We start from the raw sequence: 23939 nt of genomic DNA, 5'->3' as shown, positions 1-23939 counted from the left end.
CGAGTATTTACAGAGCTTTATTAAGGCTAGTACAAATACATAGCAAAATTTTGAAGATTCTGTTGATGTGGCTATTCCGTTGAAATAATATCTGCTGAAGTAAATCTCACCCTTGGCATTTTGATAACACATTTTTCTTCACTTTAAAACTATATCTTTAAAAATATCTTTAAAACACAAATGAAAATAAATAAATAAATAAAATAGTTTCTGGAGAAAAACATCTGTTTCGCTACCACACAAAGTTGAAACCCCAATAATGCGTCACCTCAGTGCAAAGTCAACAATACAGGCTTGAGTCTCCTTTCACTTGCACCACGGGTCAATCAGGAGTATCCCTGTTGAACTCAAAGGAGTTCCACTGGCATAAATGAGAAGATAATCAGGTCTATGTTTTTCTGAATGTTACTGCATGGAATTTGAGCCCAGACAGTCATGCTGAGTTTTCTTGGCTAGATCCCTCTATAAACTTTTCAGGAATATCTTTGGTACTGTGTAGGTACCAGTAGTTCTGCATGCTAGAGTTGATTCTAATTTCTAATTACATAGTACTGTGTATGGCACTGATTTGATTTCTCTATGCCATCGCAAAACACACTAACTTTAGTCACATTTCTTCTTATGTAAAGGAAAACCAAAAATATTTCTACATGTATTACTTTATTGAATGCATTGGCTGGAACATACAGTACAACGCAATAAATGCTAAAGCTTGCTACAGCAGAAGGTAGCATAGAATACTTCACTCTGTTCTCTTACTAAATAAAATGTCATATAGTTCATGGTCCCCAGCAAATGCGAAACTGATAAATATGTTGCTGCTGGTCTTCGAAAGCTCCGAGATGATCACAATATTTCTATTTACTGTACCACACCAAGATTTCTCACATACCATAACTGCATTGTACTACAGAAGAACTACCTACAGAATCTTGCCTTTATTCACACTCTCTCTCTCTTTGTGGGTGTTCTATATGAGAAAAGTCTTATCTTGCCATTTCCTCAGCCAATTTCCAATGGGCACAACTCACTCTCAGTCATAATGAAATCAGTAAAATGAGTATATTTTGAAAACTAGATACCTGTCCACTTCTATGAGTCCCTCTCGCGTGCACGTTTATTCTGCCTCTTGTAATAGTTAAAGAACAAAATCAGCTAAACAGAACTCTACAGATTACAGCATGTGCTACAGAGGCTTCCGAAACAACAGAAATCTGCCTGTGTCTATGTTGGCAGGCACAAGATCAGAAAGAAAAATGTTATCATAACCTCCACCCACTGGAATCTGGTTGCCGGTTTAGTTAACACATCCCCTGGCTATTTGAACTGGTCATTCAAGAAGTCAACAGCAAGTCAAGTTGTCACGCATTCCTTATTAGTCATTTCTCCCAACAGCTGGCTCCTCTGTATTCATGTTTACAAATTAGTTGAAGTCTTGTTTGTGCATAAAGAATGGACTGAAGACAACAGCAAATAGAAGAATAGCCAATCCTTGCAAGTTCTGCAAATGTACGGTTGGATTTAAGTTCCTGTGCTCCCTGATGCATGTAAATCACATCAAGCAGTTTGACATTTCCTAGCAATGACAGGTTTCAGAACAGCAGCTGTGTTAGTCTGTATTTGCAAAAAGAAAAGGAGTACTAGTGGCACCTTAGAGACTAACCAATTTATTTGAGCATACGCTTTCGTGACCTGTAGCTGTAGCTCACGAAAGCGTATGCTCAAATAAATTGGTTAGTCTCTAAGGTGCCACTAGTACTCCTTTTCTATTTCCTAGCAATATTGCTCTTGCTACTCTGCATGATTGTTCCTGCAATTTTCACCTTGTCTGGTCCATTCAGTTCTGTACCCCTCTATTACGTATGATGGCTGGAGCATTAGTTCCATTAGGTGAAGAAGACACTTGTATTTGTTTCCATAGCTTTTCCTTGAGGCCCAGGGGAAAAGAAGCTACATTTGTCCATGGAAAGAATTATTTTGTACTGTACATAGTGACTCTCCTTGTCCTCTTGCAACACTTATTCCTGGGAAATGTTTCCAGTTATATAGGCATTTGCTGAGTTTGTATAAGTCACCAAGCGGGTACAGAAGTCTTTTGCCAGTCACCGCAGCTGCTTGCATTTGCTGGTTTTCACAACAAAGGACTAAAATTCTATCTTTAGGCTGTCTTTCCTCTCATTAGCTGTAGAGCCTGTGGTTTCTGAATTCAGTCAGAATGGCTGAGATACAAAAGAGGAATTTCATGAGTCCTATCCAAGCTCTAACTGGCTGATAAAGTCAGCAAGGCATCTGTAACCTAGTACTGTGAGCTCCTCATGTCAAAATTTTGCTTCTCGCAGTGCTGTTTTTAAAACAATGTTGCACCTTCTCTTCCATCTTAACAATTATATCTGCCAGCCGCATCCGTCTGTTTCTCAGTTTCTCACACAAATATCCCTCTGCTCCTTATGCATGGAATGCTTCCCTTCTCTCCCTAAAACCCACCTATGTCTTGATGCCCAGAAGAAATCAGCCTATTAAGGATGATGTTAAGGGACAGAGGAGATAAGTCAGTATTTACTTAAATAAACAAAATTACAGATGTAGTGCACCAAAAAACCACATTAAAAGAACATTAAAGACAAGTGCTCAAAAGTTCTCACTAGAAAGGTTGCCTGTGAAACCTTAATTTGGTCCCATTGTGTGTATGTCTTATGATACAATCAATAATTACGTGAACACATGCTATTTTATCCACTGGACCTTTGGCACATTTAATGCACAGGATGGACCATGCTCACTAATTAAGCAGATATTCAATCATTTGTTTTCTCATTGAATGTGTGACTCTGTGCCTTATTTACTCCTCACTATTCAAACTCTGCTCTGAAGACAGCGTTGTTAATTTGCTAATTGACTTTTCTACAGTGCTCACAGCAATATCTGAGTGCGTAGCAAACATGAATGTATGTTCAGAACAGCCATGTGAGATGAGTGGTTATTATTATCCCCATTTTGCAAATAGACAACTACGGCACAGAGAGATTAGAATCATAGGACTGGAAGGGACCTCAAAAGGTCATCTAGTCCAGTCCTCCACGCTCATGGCAGGACTAAGTATTGTCTAGACCAAATCTGAAGGGGGTTTGTCTAACTTGCTCTTAATAGTCTCCAATGACAGAGATCCCACAATCTCCCTAGGCAATTTATTCCAGTGCTTAACCACCCTAATATCCAACCTAAACCTCCCTTGCTGCAATTTAAACCCATTGCTTCTTTTCCTATCTTCAAAGGTTAAGGAGAATAATTTTTCTCTCTCCTCCTCGTAACCTTTTATGTACTTGAAAACTGGTATGTTGCTCTCAGTCTTCTCTTCTCCAGACTAAACAAACCCAATTTTTTCACTTTTCCCTCATAGGTCATGTTTTCTAGACCTTTTATTATTTTTGTTTTTCTTTTCTGGATTTTCTCCAATTTGTCCACATCTTTCCTGAAATGTGGTGCCCCGAATAGGACAAAATACTCCAGTTGAGGCATAATCAGCACAGAGTAGAATGGAGAAATTACTTCTCATGTCTTGCTTACAAAATTTTTGCTAATACATCCCAGAATGATGTTAGCTTTTTTTTGCAACAGTGTTACACTATTCATTCATATTTAACTTGTGATTTACTGTGACTTCCAGATCCCTTTCTGCAGTATTCCTTTGTAGGCAGTCATTTCCCATTTTGTATCTGTGCAACTGATTGTTCCTTCCCAAGTGGAGTACTTTCCATTTGTCCTTATTGAATTTCATTCAATTTTCTTCAGACCATTTCTCCTGTTTGTTCAGATCATTTTGAATTTTAATCCTATCCTCCAAAGCACTTGATCTTGTCCTCAAACTTCATAAGTGCACTCTCTGTGCCATTTTCTAAATCATTGATGAAGATATTGAACAGAACCGGACCCAGAACTGCTCTCTGAGGGACCCTACTTGATATGCCTTTCCAGCTTGACTGTGACCCACTGATAACTACTCTCTCTGAATGATTTTCCAACCAGTTATACACCCTGTTTATAGTAGCACCATCTAGGTTGTATTTCCCTAGTTTGTTTACAAGATGGTTATGCAAGACAGTATCAAAAGCCTTACTAGAGTCAAGATATACCACATCTACTGCTTCCCCATACCCACAAGGCTTTTACCCTGTCAAAGAAAGCTATTAAGTTGGTTTGACATTATTTGTTCTGGACAAATCCATGCTAACTGTTAATTACGGTCAAATTAACCCAATCATTTTGTGTGCCCAAACTAGGGATCACAAGTAGGACCCAATTTTTCAGAACACTTAGCCTTATAATATAAAATTTTATATGTTCAAAGCACAACTCACATTGACTTCAGTTGCCATGTGTGTGCCCAGCATTTTTACAAATCAGACTCCATGGTCTCAGTTTGGACATCCAGAAAATGAGGAACACACAATTATTTACCTCCTGTGAAAAGTGCAGTTTAAGTGACTTGCCCCACATCACCTAGGGACTCTGTGGCAGCGGTGGGCGTAGAATACAGTTATCCAGGGCATTATTCAATTGCCTTAGCCACAAGACCAACCTTCCTCCTCCTGCTGTCCCCTGCCTCATTCACTACATGCGTTCCCACTTCAGCAGGCAGTACAGGCAGCAGCCACCTTCACTACACAACCCTGATTCATGCCCAGAGCACAGTCCATTCTGTTCATTGAATGGGGCAGGTTCCTGTTTTGTCCCATTGGTTAATTTTATTGCTTGTTTCCATTTTAAAAATGAAATCCCTAATAATTATGTATTAATGTTAATTGAAGGTGCAGGAAACACTGGGAGAGCTCTAGAGCATTGGATTGTCTCATCAGACTCCAGGGTACAGTCACCACTATATAAGAGCCAATGGCCTATCCAAGGTCATAGGACCCAGGGATCCAAAGAGATTTTATATAATGCTGAAGATTCTTTTCTTAGAAAAATGTGTTTTCTACAAGGTCTCTCATCTTTTCTGGTGGGCAAAAGGTTTGACACAAAATGTTGCCACTGTTGCAATGACAAAATTGTAGCAAAATAAATGCAAGTTTCATATTTGTGTGTGTGTGTGTGTGTTTGTATTTGTATAGAGATTACTACATTTTGCAAAACTGTCTGATTTCACAGTGGGAATTGTGTAAAGTTTAAATGGGAATTTTCACACGGCTTTAATAAGTGACTGAAGCGGAAGACAGCAATTTCTTTTTGAAAGCTCATCTCACAGCAACCCATTTCTCAGTTCCAGATGTATTAATGAGGCTTGCCTTGAACCAATCAAATGTACATTATACAGATATTCTTCCATCAGTATGAAGACAGATTAACTGCTTGACATTGAATGTTTGGTTGTGCAGTTGTTGCCAGTAACTGAAGGTTACAGCAGAAACATCTGTCTTCTGGCACCAAACAATTTTCTACCTTGACAGCAGAGGTCCACACTCATATACAAAATACCTATGTTGTCCACATCCTTGGTTGTGCTAATTATTATAAACTTCTTGTGCTGCTATGCTTAATGCTATGACAGCTACCTTTTTTGTGGTTCATGCACTTTTAAGCATATTTCCAGTAACTAAAGCAGACTGAGTCATAGGATGTATTTGGCCAGCACATGGAAACAAGCAGAAAGAGGAGGAAGATATGGCTTCCAATATTTGGTTTATGAGAACATCCTTCCTGTCATCTATATCCGCATTCCATTGACATATGGTTTCAATTCTGCCCTTGCAGTGTGGCTCAAGAAATCTAGTCAAAGCATACACATTCCAGTCAAATACATTTCAGTTTACATTTATTCAAGCAAGAATGGGTACTGTAACAGTTACTGTGCAAGCTTTAGATACTTATTAACATACTCCTCTCAAACATTTTAGATGGTACTGCAAAGTAGTTGTCCTTTAGGTCACTGAAAATGCAACTTTTGATAATGTGTGACAATATATTTGCAATACAAGTTTTCTAAAATGGTTGGGGTTTTAGCTTTTTATCTAGCTGTTTAAAATTGCCATAATTTAAATTAGCATTCTATACAAAATTTGGTCAAAAGACGGAACAAGTACTGAGGAAGAAGACTTGAAAGAATTATTGACATCTGCAAATTAAGACCACCAGTTGTTTTATCTCTTTATTTACATTCAGAGTTTGGGGCTCAAAAGGAACTGTAAGATTCTGGACACAGATTGAGATTGCAAAGGAATTGAGGGGCCTTTTAATAAAGTGGAAACTTGAACAGTACGGTCCACGTTGTCTCCTGACTTGGCTTCAAGAAATTAAGACTCTGAGGGACTTATTCTCTTTTCATTTGTTTTAGTGAAATTCAGGGGTAACTCCATTTATGCCAACAGAATAACCAGAATAACCACACTTCAAATGAAAGGAGAATTAGGACCAGAGACTAGAATGGTTGGGACTTTACTGTGATAGCCAGAAGAGCTTATGATATCAGCACAACATCTGGCACAAAATACAAATCTTGATCTGCAGCTCTAACAGTTATTTTTACTTGTAACTCTTTTCTAAATATTAAAAGTTCTCATTTAATGTGAAACACTTCTAGTGGACATTTACTTTTATTAACACAGGATATGTGTCTGCTACTACAAAGCCTTAACCTATAAGAAATACAATGTGGAAAATTGCCACTAGGCATCATTGATGCTATAGGGTTTAGTTTGATTTTAAAACATCAATAGACAATTATATGGCAATGAGAATTACTACAGTAACATTAGACAGGAGTTCTTACATTAGAAGGAATGTAAACTCTTATAATCTATGGTAGATGCCATCCACTAACTGATGAGAGTTATGAAGAAACTTCCTAGATGGGCAGGTTATGCCATAATTATCCACTGTGAGGCTTCTTTTGATTTCTCTTGAAATGTCTAGCACTACCATGGTCAGAGACAGATTATAAGACTGGGTAGACCACTGGTCTGATCTGGTATTGCAATTCCTATGTCCCATACTAGACACAAGTAAGATGGGAAATCTAGCTGACTGCCTTGACTAAATACAATCATAGAGGTATCATAGAATATCAGGGTTGGACGGGACCTCAGGAGGTCATCTAGTCCAACCCGCTGCTCAAAGCAAGACCAATCCCCAACTAAATCATCCCAGCCAGGGCTTTTTCAAGCCTGACCTTAAAAACTTCTAAGGAAGGAGATTCCACTACCTCCCTAGGTAACGCATTCCAGTGCTTCACCAGACTCCTTATGAAAAAGTTTTTCCTAGCATCCAACCTAAACCTCCCCCACTGCAACGTGAGACCATTACGCCTTGTTCTGTCATCTGCTACCACTGAGAACAGTCTATAGCCATCCTCTTTGGAACCCCCTTTCAGGTAGTTGAAAGCAGCTATCAAATCCCCCCTCACTCTTCTCTTCTGCAGACTAAACAATCCCAGTTCCCTCAGCCTCTCCTCATAAGTCATGTGTTCCAGTCCCCGAATCATTTTTGTTGCCCTCCGCTGGACTCTTTCCAATTTTTCCACATCTTCTTGTGGTGTGGGGCCCAAAACTGGACACAGTACTCCAGATGAGTCCTCACCAATGTCGAATAGCGGGGAACGATCACGTCCCTCGATCTGCTGGCAATGCCCCTACTTATACAGCCCAAAATGTCATTGGCCTTCTTGGCAACAATGGCACACTGTTGACTCATACCCAGCTTCTCATCCACTGTAACCCCTCGGTCCTTTTCTGCAGAACTGCTGCCTAGCCATTCGGTCCCTAGTCTGTAGCGGTGCATGGGGTTCTTCCGTCCTAAGTGCAGGACCCTGCACTTGTCCTTGTAGAACTTCATCAGATTTCCTTTGGCCCAATCCTGTAATTTGTCTAGGTCCCTCTGTATCCTATCCCTACCCTCCAACGTATCTACCTCTCCTCCCAGTTTACTTGCTGAGAGTGCAATCCATGCCATCCTCCAGATCATGTATGAAGATATTGAACAAAACTGGACCCAGGACCGACACTTGGGGCACTGCACTTGATACCGGCTGCCAACTAGACATGGAGCCATTGATCACTACGCGTTGAGCCTGACAATCTAGCCAGCTTTCTATCCACCTTATAGTCCATTCATCCAGCCCATACTTCTTTAACTTGATGGCAAGAATACTGTGGGAGATTGTGTCAAAAGCTTTGCTAAAGTCAAGGAGCAACACATCCACTGCTTTCCCCTCATCCACAGAGCCAGTTATCTCATCATAGAAGGCAATTAGATTAGTCAGGCATGACTTGCCCTAAGTGAATCCATGCTCACTGTTCATGATCACTTTCCTCTCCTCTAAGTAATTCAGTTTGATTCCTTGAGAACCTGCTCCATGATTTTTCCAGGGACGGAGGTGAGGCTGACTGGCCTGTAGTTCCCCGGATCTTCCTTCTTCCCTTTTTTTAAAGACAGGCACTACATTAGCCTTTTTCCAGTCATCCGGGACCTCCCCCGGTCACCATGAGTTTTCAAAGATAATGGCCAATGGCTCTGCACTCACATCCGCCAACTCCTTTACCACTCTCGGATGCAGCACATCCAGCCCCATGGACTTGTGCACGTCCAGCTTTTCTAAATAGTCCCGAACCACTTCTTTCTCCACAGAGGGCTGGTCACCTCCTCCCCATGCTGTGCTGCCCAGTGCAGTAGTCTGGGAGCTGACCTTGTTTGTGAAGACAGAGGCAAAAAAAGCACTGAGTACATGCTTATAAATAAAGCAGATATGTGTCCCAACTGATGAGGGCAAATCTCTTAGACTAGGAGTGATGCTCATGACCAGCTGCTTTGTTTTAAAATATGACTTGTCTTATCTCCTTTAGGGGCAATATGCTGTTTAAAATTTTGTTTGTTAAATCTGTTCACAAACAAGTTTAAAAACATGATCTATTTGCCTAGTCTAGAAATGGACGTATACTAGTTTTACACAGTGTAACACCATTGGCTTTAGTGAAGCTACTCCTCATTCATACTAGTGAAAGTGACATGAAAATCAGGCCCATTGACTGTAGGGAAAAGTATCTATACCATTGCAATTTGTGTGTTTTCAAAAACAAAATTGAAAGGTAGTATAGATATACTGAAATGGATAAATAAAGCAAAGAATCGAGTTTTCATTTACTGAGTTCAATTGTTCAAGAGATTCAAGTATTTTGGAATACAGACAAAATTGGTTTAAATAAGTATGTCATCTTTTGAAAGTATCCTGTGGGCAAAATAGCTATCATTTTCTGGAGTGCAGCCTAACTTCACTCTAATAAAAATGACTCCGAACGTATAAGAAGGAACTGGAGGCTGAAAATTACGAAAACAAACATTTGACCACATTTCAATCTTGCGGTGCAGGATGTGATGGAGAGACACAAAATTACATGAAATCCTGCCAAGGCTTACAGAAATCGGTTAGTTCCTAAAGAACAGGGTGTGCCTCAAAACCATGCGCATTATAGTGCAGTTACTAAACAATAGACTTCAATAATACAAACAAGGTATTCAGCGGTGGAAAGTTTCCACAGTTTAACTCCTTGACAGAACACTGAATTCCTACTTCTGGCAACATATATCACATGTTGGAATTTGTAACTGAAAATCCCTTGATGGAGCTTAACTGTTTTCTAGTACATACTATAGTGCTCTTGATGTCATATGGAACAGTGGCAAAATTCACTCTCCGCCTCCCAGCACTACACACACTCAGTAACAAACTTTTCTTGATTCACACAGTATGTCTATTATCCTTGTCCCCTTGCGCCTGTTATAAAATTAATTAACAGCATGTTTTTTTGGTTTTGCTACTCTGATACTTCAAGACTCCAAATTAAGCTAAAAGGCACACTGAAATTCCCATTTAACCTAAATAAAACTGCTCTTTTAAGATTCCAACACATGAAGGGATCTGCATGTCCTCAGCAGGCAGACTTCTGCTGAAGTCAATTGGACTGCAGGATTCAGCTCTGGCACAGTCCATGGGTAGACTTAAACATTACAAATAAACAACTTCAAGGTGAACTGAAAAGAATTTTATCTGCCATGACCTGAATCCAGAGTACTGTGTTTCTCCTGCAAGATTTAATAATGGCATCATGATTCGAACATCTAAGGCACTTGAAGGGCTGCATTCATTGAATTCTTTACACTACTTGTGATATTAGTAATGTTGTTAGCTGTAGCAGCAGTAACAGAAAACCTGAGCTCAGGGCTTGAGGGACAGGTAAAAGAGGAAGCGAGATTTAATGCATACTAACAACAATTTTACTGGAGCAAACCCTGCCTCTGCGCTGTGAAAGGCCCTACCTGCAATGGAACTAGATTCTTAATTTTTCCATTTTTATGAGGTGAAAAAATGCATATCCTACTTACTAGATGATGATTAATGTTTTACTTGTGATTTGAGGTTGACCTCTACTTAGAAATTTGAATTCAATTAAAATGCACAAAAACAGCATCTTAGTTTATTGTAATTTTATTAGTTAAATCAAACTGCCTTAAATGTGCTAGGTAATGAGAAAAAAAGATTTGCAAAAACATGTTTGTTTAATAAATCAGTTAGTTTTAAATACAAAAGTATTACCTGTAGTTAGTAAATTAAACTAATTGTTCCTGGTCACCATGTCCTTCAAGATTTTAGAACTAGTAGATTTCATCGTCTCATACTTAGTTTTTATTGATAGATTGGAAGAAGAAAATAGATATTTTAACTTTGAATGAATTGTTCAGTTAGTGGTAGAGTTTACATAGTGAAGGGGAGAGAGAGCAGGCAGGCTGAGGGACACCCCTTTCGCAGGAAGGGAGGATGAAGCAGAAAACGCCCATCTGGTTAGAGCTGCTCCCTCTTCCTCCCCTCCTCTCTTATGAAAACGGTATCAGCCCCACCTGCTACTCTGTCTTCTCCCTCCACTCTCCCTGAATAGCTCCTATCTTTTCAGCAATCAAGTGGGAAGGATGGTCTAGTGAAAAAGGCATTGAGCTGGGAATTAAATTCCCAGCTCAGCTGCAGACTTCCTGTGTCTCCTTGGGTAAATCACTAAACCTAGGCTGCAAAATGGGGATAAAACTTCACTACCTCACCAGGCTGTTGTGCTCAGCTAATACAGGAATGAGAGCAATATGAGTACCTAGCTACAGAGACATCTCTGCTGTAGGAGAGGAGGAGCAGGGGACCGATGGCTGCCTTAGGAGCGTCCCCTCCTTCTCTTTTCATCCTTGTCTTGGGACACAGCCTTAGAACGCAGGACAGACACAGACTGAGCCCCAGCGTAGCATGATCTGCATAAAGAGGGAGAGCTCTGAGCCATGTAGTGATAGACAGAACTGGGATTAGACTGCAGCTCTAGCTCTGTATTTAGTGCACTATAGCACATTGCCTTTTTAAAATTAAAATACTGATTCAGTTACTAGTTTGTGAGCACGCAAACAGCTTTCTGCATGTTAGTTAAAGCAAACCAGTTAACATTTAAACTGTATCTGTGGAATTCTTGTCTAGATACAGATGGGCAAATCTCCCACCATGTGTGTAGTGTGTTATCAGAAAGCAAGCTAGCATGGTAGTGTAATGTTTAACAAGTGCTCAGGAGCAGATTTGTCAGAAGAGAAGACACTTTTATTAAATGCAAAAGATCAGCTCAGTCTGAGCCGGTTTAGGCTTCTGGAAACATTGAATTCACAGAAAGCATACTTTGAGTTTCACACATATTAGAATAGTCACTTCCATACTACTTAGTGGTGTGCACACAAACTAGCACCAAAACAACACCTTCACACCTTTTGTTATGTCATGTGAATGTGACTGTGCAGACACTTATTACAGAATAAACATTCTATTTCAAATTTGTCTAAATGGACATAAAAATATTTAGTTAATATGGTGAATGTTTGTGTACAGCAGTACTTAAATTACAGCATCTTATTTGCACAGCCACTATCAAACTAGTAAACTTGCTACCTGTCCTTAAAGCTACAGCCTGGTGGGTAGAAATGTAAGTAAGATGCTGCAAAACTATTGCACTGTGACGCAGTTGTCATTAGTATAGCAATGAGGGTGGAAAGCAATGCAAATGATTTCTTCTTGCTCCAGGAGGATGGGATAGTCTCATGCCCCATGCTGGTGACATTTCACCTAATCTCCAACCTAGTGTATGTGCTGCTGTTGTACTGCTCACTACTGGTTTCTTTGTAATGTTTTGACTGCTCAGACATATTTCAGAGACAGGAAATTCTGCAAGGGTGCAGAATTATAATATTCCTCTTTGTGCAGCTCATACGCTGGTGCTAGTTTCCTAAGCAACAGATGAAGGATAGAATCTCACACATGAAATTCTTTACCAGTTAACTGGGAAGAAATCAATACGTTTCTAGAGAAATGAAATTTGTCTGTGTAGACATTATTTTAAAAACCTATAGGGTGTAGCCCTGGCACCACTGAAGTCAATGAGAGTTTTGCCATTGTCTTCAGCAGGGATCAGGATTTCACCAACAGAATGGAATGATGAATTAGATCCTGAAATTTTCATTGTATTTTTAAACCAACCCTACATAACTGAAAGGCGAAAGATACCCCTGCTGTAGAATTTTATAGGTTATTTTTATATTCTACCATTTTGCCATTTACCAATCTGAGTTCACAGGTAGATTGCCACAGGGTAGAGGTGTTATTAATGCAATGAACAAAAATCATAGCAAGTGACTGGCAATTCTTTTTAAATGTTGTAAATTTTTCTTAAATAGCACCTTTCACTGCAGGATCTCGAAGAACTAAACAAACTGTAATTAATGCTCACAGGCCCCTGTAAAATGTAGTTAAACCATTTTAATCAAGGATTACTAAAGCCTAGTTTACTCTTTTGTTACTATTTATAATTCATTTTTTTTAAATTGAACAAGATAAGGCTATTTTATTACATATATCACTACTCTGTTTAACCACATGCCTTGTTCTTGTTTCCCTGGTCTTCTTTCTTCTATCGCCCTTCATTTGCTTGTTAAACTCACTTCTTAAATTAAAAGGTAAGCTCTTTGGGGCAGAGACCACGTCTTCCTCTATGTTTGTACCACATTTATCACCATGGGACAATGTTTTGGAGCCTTCTCCTGCTAATGTGATACAAATAATAATAATTTACTGGCAGACTAGTAGACTGGGTTACCAAGAAGTCAAGTGATTTTCCTGAGGTCACACAATAAGTCATTAGCAGGAACAGAATTTCTGTGCTGATTTTCAGACTCCAAAACCACTAGACTACATGCAATTGGAGTTAGGCACCTAGATGCCTGTGAAAATCCTACTAGGCACCTATCTGCATGTTTAAGTGCCTAAATACCTTTAAAAATCTGGCCTTTAGAGTCTAGGCTTAGTCCTACTCACTTACTTCATGCAAGTAGCAGGGTTTTGCGTATTATGTAAGCTACTATAACCCTAAACCAAATCCTATCTTTAAAAAAAATAATTGAACTCCGCAGAGCAAAGGAAAGGTGATTTACCTTGTTTGTTTAATTTGAAAATGTATTTTTCTGTATCACATGGTGACCTTTTCTAGCTGCCAGCAATTAGCAAGCACATGTTGACTTGGAATTCGTTATTTACTTAAGCAAAAGTGTGTGGCGATTTGACTCTTGTCCGGAAATTGGCTGACCTATAAGATTTCTCCTTATGTTTCTACTCACAATGAGCTGGCCTCTCCACCACATTATGGTGACCCCAAAGGGAAACAATATAATCTGCTGCATAAACAATGTTTTCAGGATAAACATATTGGTTGATCAAAACATGACTAGTTGTTCCAAGAAGAGGCACTTTATTTTCACATCTGTTAAGCAACTGCGCTGGGGTTGCTGCTTCACTAAGCTTCCGTCCCTTATACACTAGTTTACCTTTTTGTTTCATGTATTAATTTTTTTAAAATGTTTCCTTTTTTCTAGGAAATATATAAAATTGACATGATGTGACTCAGGTGGTACAGTTATTTTTCTCCAATCAGAAATATCCACAATCACAAATCGTGAGCCGGCCAAGTCACTTGGTTGCAGCCCTATGTACATCCATGCAAGGATTCAGTCTGAAGAGGACTTTGAGTTATCCTCAAGGAGCCAGATGGCCTGTTCTGAGGACAAAGCAAACTCATCCAGCACATATGTAAAAAAGAGATTGACAGCAGCCACGGGGGAAAATCAGTAAAACTTGCTGGAGGTAAACGTATCTGTAAACTAGTGGAGTTTTCACCCTGCTGTAAACGGAGGATACACACACTAGATTCAATCCTAACTTACATCCTTTTGAGGGTGTGCCTTTATTACTAATCTAAATAGCAGCAAAACAAGCACAAGTTATGCTTTAATCAAACAAATTTCTAGGCTCAATGCAGGCTAACTGAGTGACGTTTCATCACCTGTGCTATAGGTGACAGATAGGGCAATTTACTGCCTTATCCTTGGGTGATCTTTTTGAATTAAGTTTAGGTAGCTTTGGGGTCCGCTGTATTAAATGAACGGTTTATGTTTTATTGTGGGCCAGGACTGTATGTATCTTCTTGAGGAGGGGTTGAATGCAAATTCCGACCTCCAGATACACAAGAACCCAGCCTTTTGAAGTTATCCTTGGTCTGCTGATTACCTGCTCCTAGAATCTGAAGATCAAAGGCCCAAGCTGTATAAAGGAAATGAACTATTTGTGATTGTGCTCGTTCTGAGCTATGGCTATTATGAATTTGTAACCACACAAAAACCCATTGTGGGTTTTGAAGGACTGACTCCTACCAGAGCCCTTGCTGTAGTTGGGGCAGTGATCTCTGGTAAGCTTATTAGCATGTGGCGGGGGGGGAGGGGGAGAGAGAGAGGGTTCTTTTATTGTTTTTAATGTTTTCTCTGTAATGCTTTCACCTTAAGAATAAATGCGCTTGCTTAGACAAGGTTGTGTGGTAACTTATAACTGCTGACAATTACAACTATTCATGGCCTTAAAAGAGAAAGCAATGTGTGGACGCTGGCCTGTTTAGGCAGTTTGGCTTGCTGGGAATATCATAGCGTAGGCAGGAAACTGTGCTTCCTGGAAAAATACCAGTCATGAGGGAGACGCAGGTCTCTGCCCAAGATAAGTGATGGCCAGAGGAGCCCTGGCTGCACTCCCAGGAATGCAGAGGGGGAATACAGGTGAAGTAGCCCTGCACTGTGACAATATACAGAAGTCCAGATTAGATGATCTGATGATCCCTTCTGGATTTAACCTCTATGAATACATCAGCTTAAGCTTTCTCCCCAAACTTGGCCCTAATGAGTTTTTTTCCCCTACAATACCTCTTTTGTCCTGGCCTCTAGTTCCATCTGCCTGAGAGATGCTCTAGTCTCTTTAATATCCTGTCTGGAGTTATCATAGAATATCAGAGTTGGAAGGGACCTCAGAAGGTCATCTTAGTCCAACCCCCTGCTCAAAGCAGGACCAATCCCCATTTTTGGCCCCAGATGCCTAAATGGCCCCCTCAAGGATTGAACTCACTACCTCAGGTTTAGCAGGCCAATGCTCAATGATGTAAGGTTCAAGCACCTGACATCAGATTGAGTCAATAGAACAACCTGGCTTCCTGTGCAGCATCCTAGAATCTGCCATCCTGTTATAGTATCACAATGCTATCAGGAAGGTTAAAAAAAAAAACAAGACAAAAATGTGATCGAACATTCTATGAGGATATGTGGAGTGTTCCTTTGAGAGAGTAGCAAGAAGTCAGGTAGGAGGATGACAAGGGAAGGTTCTAAGCAGAAGCTCCACAGTGAAGCAGAGAGAAGCATGTATTCTGGGACCAGATTACACCAGCGGTACAGCACAAAGTGACCCCATCACACCAGAGGAACTGGCCCTTGTGTGAGACTGTGTTGAAATTAAGGTTTCTAAGCACCTAGGCTGGTTGGCTATTTAGTGCAGAAAATTCATAGAAACAAAGACAAATTCACCCCTTTGGGTGCAACTCTAGTAAATTCAATGGCATTTCCACAGGGAAAGATTAGGCCCATTGTCAGATCTAATAGGTCAACATAGTTATGCAAATGGAAGACCAAAATAATGTAACCGTGCAGTATATTTTTTGAAAAAGGGGGCCTTCCTTCTTCACTTCAGATTAAATAATTTTAGCATAGTTTGCGTTATTTGCTTTCCTTAATGAAAGACAAGAAATGAATTTAGTATTACTTTCCACTGTAAAGAATTACTCAAGAGCTATAAGATTTTCAACTAGGAAAGGACCATTTTGCCTCTACTGCTTTAAGCAAAATAGATTGTGTAACTTCTAAAGCCAACTTCATCCTAGTACTTCACACATGTTGCATGCCTGTTCAATGCCAAGCAAGACAGAATGGATTTCTGTGCTGTCACTTCAAAAGCTAAATGAGAATCACAAAGTGCCAAAATGAGGAAATGCCCCAACTGTAAATACCTGAAACACAGAGAGAGTAAAAATGTGTGCGGCTTCCAGTCGAGTGTGTTTTGAATTACTGTTCATGATTCAAATGTTTTGTGAACCATTCTAAGTAAGTGGAAGAGACTTGGGAAATAAAACAATATAATTCAGTACAGTAAAAACATGCATACCCTAAGGCAGAAGTACTTTTAGTTTTCTTTGTCATACCCCAGCAGAAATGTTTGCTGTTCTGGTGTGTGTTTGTGGAATAAGATGAGGGACATTTGGACTCAGGGAGGTGATCAGAGTAGTAGAAGATCTTTGGAAGTGTTTCTTGTGCTGGAGCATATGTCCCCTTTTCATTACAAGGGCCACAACCGGTGTCTGCAAAATCTTGAAAAAATTACCTTTACTCCCATAGGAAACTCCCCCTCTTCTTCTCATTTGTATTCATATCATGGAACCTCTCCCATCCAGGATGATATTTCAAATCATTCTCCTGCCTTTTTCACTATGCAAATATAATATGGATTCAAAGTCTGCTGTATGCTCCCAATAGCTGCTCATTTGTTCTTTATTGCCCTATATTGTACCTAAACCTCCAATTGCCAGATGCTGGGACTGGACAACTGCGATGGATCATTCAAAATTCTCCTGTTCTGTTCATTCCCTGTGAAACATCTGGCACTGGCCACTGTCAGAAGACAGAATACTGGGCTATATGGACCATTGATCTGAACCAGTATAGCCATTCTTAAGTTTTTATGTTTTTAATCTTTCCTCTGAAATTCTCCTCGTGCATAAGTCTTGTTGAGTATACTTTTTCACTTAATAGTGTACCTCAGCAATTGCACAGTTTAGCACCGAATGACTAACCCAATATTCCAGATCTGGGAGTTACCTGGGGATGCAGGAAATCCAGGCTTGCCATCCTAATTCATGTATTTAGCCCCCACTAGAGCCAGTAGGAGTTGCAAATATTCACCACCTCACAAGATCAGGCTCCAAGAGAGGAAACAAGTGCTTCTATCACATTTGTGAACCCCATAGCCATTGGCTCTGAGCTTCATAAAGTTCAGTCATTTGCTACGTAAGTACCATCTTCAGAAGAACTGCTCTCAATTAAATCCTCAATCCCTATCTTTGTCTTTTTGGATTACTCATCATGCAACTGTTTTCTCCACAGTTCATCTCTGTGGTTCATACACTGGCTATTACGCTAATTACCAGTAGTAAAATGAGCAGCCACAGCTGTATCTCGAAGAGGGCATTTAAAGTCACTGCTCATTTTGGTGTTGTTATAAGCAAGGGAAGGCCAGTTCATTCTAACCCTTCTTTTTGGTTGATCATAACTTCCCCTAAAAGATTTCTTTTTCAGATGTTGGATCTCAATCCAAATGGGGATTCCTCTAGTAAATTACAGCAAAATCTGTTCAATCATTTTCTTCTGCTGTGATTTTAGTAGTAGTATACTATAGACTAGGTTTTTTTTTTTAAATTGCAGCTTTTATAAGTACAGTGCCTCATATAAATTTTTGCATAATTGAGTATAAAACCCTCCTTAAAACTCTCCTGTGCTAAGAGGCTTACAAAAAACTTTACTATGGTTAGAATGCTGCTATACTGAGACCATTGCCCGCCATGCCGACCAATAGCATCTCATTGTTTCCTTGTGCTGCCCTGTCAGTCTGTCTGTGTCCATCTGTTGTCTCTTGTCTTATACTGAGATTGTAAGCACTTTAGAGCAAGGGTTGCCTTTTTTGTTTGGTGTGTGTACAGCATCTAGCACAATTGGGTCCTTATCCATAACTGGGGTTCCTAGGCACTACGATAATTCAAATAATAATAAAGTATTTCACTGAGAAAACATCATGGTGAATGTGTTATAAATATCTGGATAGATGAACAGATTAAAAGTATGCTACTTTTTAGTATTTTTGTGTATTAGTATATTTCCTTCTATATATGTAGGGAAATAAGCATGTTTTCCCCTTATGAGATCAAATTAAAGAGCTTATCCACACCATTCCACCCACATCACAGTATTGTGCCACAGGCATGCTACACAGCATTTTCCCACTCCCTGAAGGGTGGATATGGGGTTCAGCTACTGTACATTTGCACTTTGTACACTTCTGGAAACCATTTTCCCCCCGATAGTTAAGAGAGATTATAAATGAGGGGTCCTGGTATGTGCTTGACAGAGTCCCACACAGGATCTTTCAGAGCTCTGTTATCCAGGCCTCTGTTGGCCAGAAGTGAATTGTTTCCCTAATACTGTGCATGCTTTTCTTGTGAGTATATAGCACTTTTTATACTGCCTTGGGCCTTCTACACACTTCAGTGTGATTCTTCTTAAAGACAGTTATCTTTGATCTACCACAACTCTGTCTTTCAGTAGTGTGTATTTTTAGCCCAAATGGAAGTAAGCCATTCCTTTGCACATAACCACCTTTCCTGTGTTGTTTACTCTCCTACATCTCTGTAAACTACACTGGATTGTTCTTGCTCCCCCAACAGGAACATGTTGTTCATGTGCACTCCTTCCCCTGCTTGTGTTTGTAAAGCCCAATTTTCTCTAACTGCATCATGCCACGCACTATAAATCACATTTGTGTCCCATTTAAAATATAAACCACAACAGACACAGAAGAACAAAAGGAACCACACGCCCAGCGTTTCTGACAAAACTCCCACACATCGATAATTAGAAGCACATAAAACCATACGCAGACTGGAAGAACTCAAACAGCTGCCATGCCTTATGCTCCCTGTCTCAGCCCCCTCCACTTTCAGTTTTGCCACAAAATAGCCGAGAACAGTAAAAAGAGCAGGAGAAGATTAACAAACAATCTGTGAAACAATAGGGATTAAATGAATAATAAAGATTGCCTGACAAACGTACTTTCATGACTCTTTCTGCAATCTTTGTTTTAATTAATTATCTGCATTCGTCTGTACAATATCAACTTTCCCTGTTTATTGCAGAATCTTTCTGATGCACAAAAACTATAAAATGACTAAAATCCATTTTAAAACATCTGTAATATTAAGAATAGTTGCAAGCCTTCTTTAGCACCTTTTGGCTATACAAAATGCATATAGAGGACTCATCATTTGTTCCAGGCACTTTACAGTACAAACAGAAATACTTAACAATCTAAAGCCCTGATCCTGCAAACACTCATGCATTCAAGTAGTCATGACAAACCCAGGGGAGCTACTCATGCATAAAGCTTTTCATGTGCGTTACATGGTTTAAGGGCTAGGGGTTTACAGGCCCAAACTTGCAAACACTACCAAGCACAATGCTCACAACAGTGAATAGTGCTAGTTACTCACATTATTGCTGCAATGCCAATTTAGGCTCCATTCTGCAGAGAATTATACGAAATATAGTCAGTGATAGACGTGCCTCAAAGAGCTTATAATCTAAATAAACAGACCAGGATGAGAAGGGAAACAGAGGCACAGATAAGCCAAGTGACTTGCAGAATTAGGAGGAGAACCCAGGTCACCTGACTTCTAGCGTAGTGCCCTTTACATTAGACAACACTACAACCCTCCCAAAAGTAAGCACTTGCACAAGCAACCCCACAGTAAGGGAGGGTAACAAATGGGAATGAGGAGAGGAAGTACAGTGGTTTCGGCAATACAATCATGTGTGGATCTTGGTAGCTCAATTAATTTTTATTTTGCTATGAAAGTAAAATTGATTAGTATTGAACAGGCTAATTTGTGCCACAATTACATAAACAGATCCGGCTGTATGGATGTTGTCACAAAAGTCACGCTTATACAGCAAAATACAATAATAGTATTGTATTAATTTCATCTTCCGTATATTCCGCTGGAATTAAACTCCGAAGTGCACAATCGTCCCAAATATGATAGGCCCTCTGTTATTATGCAAATTAGTTTATGCTACTCTTCCCCATTTTGTCATCTTCTACATAAAGACATTTTGGTTCCAGTCCCATACTACTTATGCAAGCACACAGTGGGTGTTTTGCCTGCCCCTATGCATTTCATTTTTTACCTCTTTACAACACATGGACTCCACAATACTCAGCATCCTCCCACAGAGCGAAAGTCTGGCACAGTTACTCAGGAGTGTTATATCCTTTGGGGCAACAGTTTTAGGAAAAAATCACTGGAGACACAGAGAGCTGTAAACCCTGAAAGCAGCCATTTATCGCCACACACTGAACTAACCAAAAACCAGCCAAAACTGGCTGGGCTATCCCCTAATAATCTAACTTGGTTGCCATAGCAACAAGATTCTATTTCCACAACAACCAAATACACAACATATTCCTCCCACCCTTAATAAGAACATCCCCTAAATAAAACAAACACTAAACTAGAGAAGGAGGGTAGACTGCTTCCATTCCCAGCTAAACCTCGGGGATTATTTTGCCCCGTAACCGCGGGCTCGCCCTAGCTAAAGATCCAGCCATTGAGGAGGCCTCCTGTCTCTAGGTGGATTACGGCGGACTTCTGGGGTGTTGTTGCACCCGAAAGTGTCTTGGGCACAGGCCTGACAATGGGCTCAGGGTTCGTAGGGCGAATGGGTGAGGATGTGGTATCAGCTCGTGCTGGGCAGAGGGATATCTCTGCCACCAGCAGTAATGGAGGGGAAAAGTCGGGAACAGGTGACTCTTGATTCAGTGTCTCGCCGTAAGTGGTGAAGTCAGGCAACTCAACTGAAGATATGTCCTGAGGACTGGTCTGACCTGGCAGCAGCTGATCTACATGTCACCGCCAGGTGAGATCCTCTGCAGTCCGGACTGTGTAGGAAACAGGCCCTGTTTGAGCGATGACAGTGGCAGGGACCCATTTAGCTCCAGAAGTATAATTCCGAGCCAAAACCGGCTCTCCCGGGCTAAAGGTTTGGTCTTTTGCTCTGGGTGCATGCCTGATGACTTGATCTTGCTGCTGACGTTGCACAATTTGTTGGGGTTCAGAAGGTTTCAGCAGATCAAAGCAAGTGTGCAGCTGTCGTCCCATCATTAGAAAGGCCGGGGATGCTTTGGTCGTAGCATGAGGTGTGTTTCTGTAGGATAGTAAGAAGGTGTTCAGACACTTTTAAATGGATAATTGTCCCCTTGCCGATTTCAAAGCTTGTTTCATTATCTGCACAAATCTTTCAGCCAGTCCATTGGTGGATGGATGATAGGGTGCTGAAGTGATGTGGTGTATGCCATTTGCCTTCATAAAAGTTTGAAACTCCTGAGAGATGAACTGCTGTCTGTTGTCGCTCACAAGTTGTTCTGGCAGACCGAAACAACTAAAGAGTCCTCGTAGGTTTTGGATAGTTCTCGCTGCAGTAGTGGTCTCCATTATCGAGACTTCTGGCCATTTAGAATGGGCATCTACCACCACCAAGAACATGCTTCCTTCAAGGAGGCCAGCGAAGTCAACGTGAATACGTTGCCACGGGTTTTCAGGCCAGTCCCATGGGTGTAGGGGTCCTCACTGGGGTGCATTCCTCACACCCTGACATGACATACAAGCTCTTGCCTTCTCTTCAATAGCACTGTCCAATCCAGGCCACCAAAAATAGCTTCGTGCAATTTCCTTCATGAGCACTATTCCACAGTGACCAGAATGTAGCTGTTCTAACATCTGTGATCTCAGTGGTGGTGGGTTAATGACACATCTCCCCCACAACAAACAACCAGATTGGATAGATAACTCCATCCTCCTGGACATGTAGGTAACAAGGTCAGGTGAGACCGGAGAGGTTCATCACTATGTTCCATGCATCACCAGGTCCATAACTTGGGACAATACTGGGTCAACGCGAGTTGCCTTCTTTACCTGAGTAGTGGTGATGGATGTATTCTCTACCTGTTAAAAGTAAAAGATTTCCTTCTGGGCCATATCTTAACGTTTGACTGGCAAAGGCAGCCTTGAGAGACCATCCACATTGCCGTGCAGAGTGGATTTCCGATATTTGATTTCATATGTGTGCGCAGAAAGCAACAATGCCCAACGTTGCATACAACTGGCAGCTAATGGGGGAATGCCTGTGTGGGGTCCAAAAATTGAAGTCAAGGGTCGATGGTCTGTGAGAAGAGTAAACTTCCGTCTGAACAGGTACTGATGAAACTTCCGAATTCCAAAAACGATTCCCAATACCTCACGTTCAATTTGGGCATAGTTAGTTTCTTCTTTGCTTAGAGTGCATGAAGCAAAAGCAATAGGTCTCTCTTCTCCCGAAGGCATAATGTGTGACACGACTGCTCCCACTCCATAAGGGGATGCATCGCAGGCCAACTGTAGGGGTAAGGATGGAACAAAGTGCATCAGAACTTTAGAATTTAGCAATGCATCCTTAGCTTTTTTAAATGCAACGTCACAGGCTTCAGTCCACTTCCAGGCCTTGTTCTGCCCAAGGAGTTCGTGAAGCGGTTTTAGCAGCATGGCTAACTGTGAGATGAACTTTCCATAATAGTTCAATAGTCCTAGAAATGAGCAAAGCTGGCTAATGTTTTGAGGAGGGGGAGCCTCCACAATAGCCTTAACTTTTGCAGGGGCCTTATGAAGACCTGTAGAATCAATGATGTGTCCTGAATATTCAACAGAGGACTGGAAGAATTCACACTTGTCTTTGCGGACTCGTAGGCCATACTCTTCCAGTCTTTGTACAGTAGCCTCTAAATTCTTTAGGTGATCCTCCTCATTCCTTCCAGTGACCAGGATGTTGTTCAGATAGCACTAGACTCCTGGCAAGCCACACAAGATCTGGTCCATAGCCCTCTGGAACAGGGCGGGAGCAGACGTTATTCCAAAGGGTAGGCAACAGTATCAATAAAGCCCCTTATGCGTCACAATAGTCAACAGCTCTTGGGACTTTTCATTGATGTGCATCTGTAAATACGCTTGACTCAGATCAATCTCACTGAATTTTTGTCCCCCAGCCAAGCCTGCAAAGAGGTCATCGATGCGGGTATTGCTCTGCACACAACACTGGGTTGACCGTGACTTTAAAATCACCACAAATCCGGAGGGAGTAATCTTTCTTCACTATTGGAACAATAGGAGATACCCATGGGCTATGGGTAAGTGGTATTAGGACTCCATTTGTGACTAGGCGCTCCAGGTCCACTTCAACCTTTGGCCTAATGGCATATGGCACAGTTCTGGCTTTCAGATATTTTGGTTGACTGTCAGATTTAATGTTCAATGTTACAGTGATTCCCTTCATACTTCCCAGATCCTCTCCAAAAACAGCAGCACGTTTCCTTAGTATAGCGGGCAGACTGGTTTCTTCTTTAGTCATTCGGTGCACTTCTTCCCAGTTCAGCTGGATCTTCCTAAGCCAAGACCTACCCATTAAGGCTCGGTAATTACCTCTCACCACAAACAGTGGCAATTTAGCAGCCTGTCCATTGAGCTCCACCTTAACATCAATAGTGCCCAACATGGGCACAGCTTCTTCCATATATGTCCTCAGAACTGTTTTTGTTGCTTTAAGTGGAAGATGCTGTAGCTTTTCTTTATATACAGTCTCAGAGACCAGCGAGACGGCTGCATCCGTGTCCC

Source organism: Lepidochelys kempii, chromosome 5 (assembly GCF_965140265.1).
Source record: "Lepidochelys kempii isolate rLepKem1 chromosome 5, rLepKem1.hap2, whole genome shotgun sequence".
Classification (NCBI taxonomy): Eukaryota; Metazoa; Chordata; order Testudines; family Cheloniidae; genus Lepidochelys; species Lepidochelys kempii.
The sequence above is the reverse complement of the archived record's forward strand: the minus strand, read 5'-3'. Positions refer to the sequence as shown.